Genomic DNA, 6,551 nt, shown 5'->3' with positions numbered 1-6,551 from the left:
ATTTTATACTGGTCACTTAATTACTTATGAAATCAGGTGTACTTGTGAATGGGAAAAAAACCTAAATTGACTAGCTTTCACTTCACAAGCATTGACCATAGCTGGCAACATTCAGCTCCTTCTGGAATTAACTGGAGGCATAAGACTGAGTAATCTTTCACCTCTCATGGGGTGACATGAAAATTTGAACTTGTAACCAATTCCATAGGAATCAAAAGTCTTTAACATTAGAACATGCTTTTCTGTTCAAAGGGCAGTTTTTAAAAAGGCATCTTACATGTGTTTGCCTTCTGTTAAAAAATAAAAAAAAATAAAAAGGCATCAAATATGCCCCAAATTTTTCCAGGCATGTGCAAGAAAGATCCAAACTCTCTTTGTTCAAACAAGTAAGTCAGTTTACCAGCTCTTTGCTAATTAAAGGATGCACAACTAAATATTGTCAATGCCCAATGGTGAAGCACAGCTCCTCTTCTTTCCTAAAGGAAAACAAACAATGATTAGACATCCGAAGATCAGACTTTCACTTGAAATTTTGATACACTAGACATGTTTCCTGCATGGTTTGTCTCCCCAGTCATTGTCCACAGGACTCTGGGAAGTCGTAGGAATATGCAGGCGCAGACACAAAGCCCAGCTTTATCTCCAACGTTGTGGAAAGGGACTGTACGTCACGGGGCAGAGCCCTATGCTCCCCTATGCCACCTGGACAGAGCCTGGGCAGAGTGACCTCCCAGGGTATCCACGTTGGATCACTTGTGGTTAGTGACAAACAATATTGCTAGATGGTCACCCCTCCACACATTTTCAAGGCCTATATTCTTTTTCTCAGACTACACAGGCAGAATAAACTTGTCTGAGTTCCTAGGGTCCATTAGGGCTAGAACCCCTGCCTCCCTTTACCTATGTACTGAGCTGATTAATAAAAATTCACAGAACATGAACGTACACTTAAGAAATTATGTCACTGTAACTATAAAAACGTACCAAAGTTTATACTTGCATATAACAAGAGTTTTGAGCTCAGAATGTCTTAGAGACAGATCTCGACTAAGGAAAACAAGGGTCACCTCACTCCCATTTCTTACAGAAACTGTTCAAAAGCACTGGCAAGCCAAAACAATTCAGAGACTTACTTACCCCAAAGAATTATTTGGAGTCGTTAATGAATTCTGCAAAACAAGATATTAACCTATCAGTAAGTGAAAATAACTGAAGACGAATCAAGATCAAGATTGTGCATTCTAGACAGCTGTCTCCTGCATGGTTTGTCTCCCCAGTCATTGTCCACAGGACTCTGAGAAGTCGTAGGAATATGCAGGCGCAGACACAAAGCCCAGCTTTATCTCCAACGTTGTGGAAAGGGACTGTACGTCACGGGGCAGAGCCCTATGCTCCCCTATGCCACCTGGACAGAGCCCGGGGAGAGTGACCTCCCGAGTGTATCCACGTTGTAGAGTCAAATTTTACAGACAACTTTGCATCTAATTGACAAAGTTTCCCAGGATAGCCAAGCTACCGCAGTCTCTAATATCCAAAACCGCTCCAAAAATTCCGTTTCAAAACGGACCATCTGTTGATGGACTATCCTGAATGGCTAAGTTAAAAAAAAAAACAAAACTGGATCATGTCACCTATCGGCAATCTTAATTTTCAGACATCCCAAACTAAACTAAAAATCTCAGTACTCTGCGCAAGGTAATGGCAAAAGCACAATTGACCCCACGAGCATGTGGGGTTGTAGAATGTCCTATCCATTACAAAAGACAAGCAGCAGCAGAACTTGGAGCCATTTGCCTCGAAATTACAAAAATCCTCAAACACGAATGGGGATTGAGGACAACACGTCCACTAAGAAGATAAACAGCTCAACAGGCAATAGTGGAGAACCGTGCAAGCGGTGCTGCACCTTCAGCGTCCGGGCCAGTCGGTGGCAGCCGCGCGGGCCTGGGTCTCCACGGCCCGCATCCGGCCCAAACCTGCTCGCACGTAAGTGCAGTGGGTTTGGACGCCCCTGAAGGCAAACTCCCTCAACAGCACGAACCTCATGGGAAAGGCTGGTTGCCAAACCGAGGGACTCGGCAGAGGAGCTATACGGGCAAAGAGACTTACCAAACCGCATACTCCACAATAGCGAGTCGCCCTCCAAAAGACCGACTGAGCTCAAAGCATTCTTATTTATACTTTGTGAAGTACCCGGAAGTCAGGAAATGCCTAGTACGCCTGCGCAAGAACATGCGCAGTTAGAGAATCGGAAACTCGCTAAGGCTACTGGGAATATACTGCAGGCTGAGCTCCACCCCTACCTGTCTCTGGGTCCTCTCGTGACAGTTGAGCTTTCTCTTGGGATCTTGCCGGAGAATGTATTAAATAAATTGTTTTGTTTGTTTGTTTGTTTGTTTAAGACACAGTCCCCGCTCTGTTGCCCAGGCTAGAGTACCATGGCGTCAGCCTAACTCACAACAACCTCAAACTCCTGGGCTCAAGCAATCCTCCTGCCTCAGTCTCCCCAGTAGCTGGGAATACAGGCGCGTGCCACCATGCCCAGCTAATTTTTTCTATATATATTAGTTAGCCAATTAGTTTCTATTTTTAATAGAGACGGGATATAGCTTTTGCTCAGGCTGGTCTTGAACTACTGACTTGGAGCGATCCTCCCACCTCGGCCTCCCAGAGTGCTAGAATTACAGGCTTGAGCCACCACTCCTGGCCAATGTATTAAATAAATTGCAAAAATACATTTGTGGGTATGCAGATGGATAGAAAGTTTACTTCTCTGCAATCACTGCACATAGTCTGTAGGATATGCCATTAAATAAACTAGTAAAAAAAACCCTTTGGAATAGTAAGTCTGCAAAGTAGAAAAAGACATCTAGAGAAATGCAGAGTCTCAAAAAAATTGATTTTGCCCTGTCACTAGTGAAGGAAACATTTTCTAAATGCGTAGGGAAATAGGATGGAAGTGCTCTTAGACAAATTGGCTAAAATTAAAAACCTCCTATGCAAAATAGTGTGAATGTACTTAAAGCCACTAAATTATACACTTAAAAACTGGTTAGGCCGGGCGCTGTGGCTCACGCCTGTAATCCTAGCACTCTGGGAGGCCGAGACGGGCGGATTGCTCGAGGTCAGGAGTTCGAAACCAGCCTGAGCAAGAGCGAGACCCTGTCTCTACTATAAATAGAAAGAAACTAATTGGCCAACTAATATATATAGAAAAATTAGCCGGGCATGGTGGCACATGCCTGTAGTCCCAGCTACTCGGGAGGCTGAGGCAGGAGGATCGCCTGAGCCCAGGAGTTTGAGGTTGCTGTGAGCTAGGCTGAAGCCACGGCACTCACTCTAGCCTGGGCAACAAAGCGAGACTCTGTCTCAAAAAAAAAAACAAAAAAAAAACTGGTTAAAATGGTAAGTTTTATGTTATGTATGTTGTACCACACACACGAACCCTCCTAATTTAAAGAAAGCAAGTAGAGAATGCTTAAGATAGATATTATACATGAAATGTTGCAAATGTGATAGAGTTTTGAGTAGGGAGTTAGGTGAATATTGCATAAATTGATAGCTATCACAGCTGGACTATACTGAGAGGAAGCGTTTATGGTGTGTTTGGAGCTTGAGCATAGCTGAACAGTGGAGGTTCCTGAAAGGTGGCAAATCCAAGAGAGTGTGGAAACTCTTCATCTATATCCTTTGTAATAACCTTTATAATAAACAGGTAAACATACATTTCTTCATTTTATTTATTTGTTTGACAGAGTCTTACTCTGTCTCCCAGGATAGAGCACAGTAGGGTCATCATAACTCACTGTAACCTGAAACTCTTGGACTCAAGTGATCCTCCTGCCTTAGCCTCCTGAGTAGCTGGGACTATAGGTGAGTGCCACCACACCAGGCTAATTTTTCTAGTTTTTGTAGAGATGGGGTCTTGCTCTTGCTCAGGCTGGTCTCAAACTCCTGGCCTTAATTGACCCTCCCACCTTAGCCTCCCAAAGTGCTAGGATTACAGGTGTGAGCCACTGTGCTCCACCCCACATTTTTTCATGGAATAACATTTTATTTGAAAGAATGGCTAACACCTTTTCCAACTACATATGTGTGAGAGACTTACACCAAAGTCTTAAACTATATACTTTAATAAAAACAACATACGCCAACAGATTGAATGTAGAAGTACCGTGTTTCCTTGAAAATAAGACAGGGTCTTATATTTATTTTTCCTCAAGAAGACACCCTAGGGCTTATTTTCAGGGGATGTGTTTTTTTTTTAAAGTACAGTACAACAATCTACATTTATTCAAGTATAGTTAAGTCGTCTTCTTCTGGAACATCATTATAACTCTCCAAATCCCGAATTCCATCCTGAATTTCTTGCAACTCTATTTCCTTTAGAACCATTGGCCCCAATCTCTCATGTGGAGCAATAGAGCTCTCATGGGGCAGATGAGAAGGGTTGCTCATCTTCTTTACCGCTCTGCGACGAAATGCATGGGTTGTGCAGATATGCTGTGTAGCCACAGCTATCACTAGGTCTTATTTTTGGGGTAGAGCTTATATTGCACAAATGCTTAGAAATCCTGCTGGGGCTTATTTTATGGGTAGGTCTTATTTTTGGGGAAACACGGTAGCTAAAAGAATTGAACTGCCTTCTATTAAACTAGACATTAAAGAGATCTGCAAAAAATGTAAAACAATGCTACTCTTCTATTTTCAGAGAAGTTTTTTCATAAAAATACATCATTAATGGGAACATGTAATAGAATTATTATTTCAAAATGTATTAATATATATTTTAAAAATTTCTCAGATTTAATTTTTGTACAGTATCGATAGATATCACCCATAGAAACAAAAATTCTTTGGAATTCTAAATAATTTTTAAGGTTGTAAAGGGGTGAGGAACCCAAAATATTTAAGAACTGGTCGTTTTATTTATTTATTTTGAGACAGAGTCTCACTTTGTTGCTCAGGCTAGAGTGAGTGCCATGGTGTCAGCCTAGCTCACAGCAACCTCAAACTCCTGGACTCAAGCAATCCTCCTGCCTCAGCCTCCTGAGTAGCTGGGACTACAGGCATGTGCCACCATGCCCGGCTAATATTTTATATATATATTTTTAGTTGTCTAGCTAATTTTCTTTCTATTGTTAGTAGAGATGGGGTCTCGCTCTTACTCAGGCTGGTCTCAAACTCCTGAGCTCAAGCAATCCTCCCACCTCGGCCTCCCAGAGTGGTAGGATTACAGGCATGAGCCACCGCGCCCGGCCACTTAGCTGATTTTTAAAGATGTTTTGGAGACATAGGGTCTTGCTATGTTGCCCAGGCTGGTCTTGAACTCCTGTCCTCAAACAATCCAGGAAATATTTCTGAGGTAGGATTTGTTGTCCCAGTGAACTTCATATTTAAGAGAGGAACTCAAGGATGGTACCACAGTGTCAGGCTTGGAAGGCTGAACCTATAGTGGTCTTTAACCCTGGTAATTGGGAAAGCAGGTTGTGAAGGGAGAGTGTAAGGTCCACATAGGAGGTGCATATAAGTTACCTGGGTGTGTATGTGTCCAAAGGGCAATTAGTTATATGGGATTAGAGTTCCAGCAAGAAATCTGAGTTGGTGAAAACAGATTTAGAAGTTGTCAGAATAAGCGTTTTGATGGAACTCACCTTGGGAAAACAGGGAAAGTGATAAAAGGACATAAAAACCCGGCATTTATTTATTTATTTTTCCACCTAGGTTTGTGTAAGTACAAAAACCCAGCATTTAAACAGTGGTCAGGGAAGAAGCCAGCAGGACGAAGAAAACATGCTAGGAGAAGTAGAACGAGAAGACAATGGTGCCTCGGAAGCCCAGAAAGAAGAGTTTTGAGGGCTAGGTCATTGCCCAAAGCAACAAATAAATGCTGCCAGAGTGGTGAAGTACATTAACTGAAAATAGGACTTTGGATGTGGCATTTGACTGAGAAGTCACTAATGACCACAGAGAAAGCCATTTTAGTTGGAACTTATTTTATTTTAAAAATATGGAATGCTTCAAGAATTTGTGTGTCATCCTTGTGCAGGGGACATGCTAATTTTCTTGGTATGGTTCCAATTTTAGTATATGTGCTGGAGTGAACACCAGATTTAGTTTAGATTTTAATGAGTTGAGTGAATATGGTTTTATATAGGGAAAACAGTGTGTATGGACCAGAGATCATAAACCAATGCCAAGAAACCTGTTCAGGTAACATCTCCATCACTTCTTTTTCCTCCCTCGGTCAATAACTTGGCTCAGCTGCCTGGCATAGGAATTTAAGTTGTTTAACATTGGATAGATTATGGGAGGGAATATAGGAAAAGCAGGTGATAGGGCAATAGATTGATGCAAAAATTGAGTCAAAACTCTTGGTTCTTTTGGGGGAGTAGGAAGGAGGTAAGCATTAAATAAGTATGTGTGTGTGTGTCCTTGGTGCCAAATGGAGGGAAATTAAGTGTTTGTTCCTGTCAGGTGACCTCTATGCTTTATGCAGGAGGCAAAATTCCTTTTTTTTTTTTTTTTTTTGGAGACAGAGTCTCACTCTC

The 6,551-nt window shown here is 41.9% G+C and overlaps 3 non-coding genes across 3 annotated transcripts; all 3 read right to left on the bottom strand.

Annotated features, from left to right (window-relative positions):
* Window positions 1-544: 544 nt before the first annotated feature.
* Window positions 545-748, bottom strand: LOC142869790 (small nucleolar RNA SNORA73 family). Its single transcript, XR_012918347.1, has one exon. It is a non-coding gene; the product is annotated as a small nucleolar RNA SNORA73 family (small nucleolar RNA).
* Window positions 749-1,247: 499 nt separating this feature from the next.
* LOC142869791 (small nucleolar RNA SNORA73 family) lies at window positions 1,248-1,452 on the bottom strand. The gene has a single exon (XR_012918348.1). It is a non-coding gene; the product is annotated as a small nucleolar RNA SNORA73 family (small nucleolar RNA).
* Window positions 1,453-6,004: 4,552 nt separating this feature from the next.
* On the bottom strand, window positions 6,005-6,108 carry LOC142869717 (U6 spliceosomal RNA). Its single transcript, XR_012918291.1, has one exon. It is a non-coding gene; the product is annotated as a U6 spliceosomal RNA (small nuclear RNA).
* Between the last annotated feature and the right edge of the window lie 443 nt (window positions 6,109-6,551).

Source organism: Microcebus murinus, chromosome 2, assembly GCF_040939455.1.
Source record: "Microcebus murinus isolate Inina chromosome 2, M.murinus_Inina_mat1.0, whole genome shotgun sequence".
In the NCBI taxonomy this organism is placed as follows: domain Eukaryota; kingdom Metazoa; phylum Chordata; class Mammalia; order Primates; family Cheirogaleidae; genus Microcebus; species Microcebus murinus.
The sequence above is the reverse complement of the archived record's forward strand: the minus strand, read 5'-3'. Positions and strand labels throughout refer to the sequence as shown.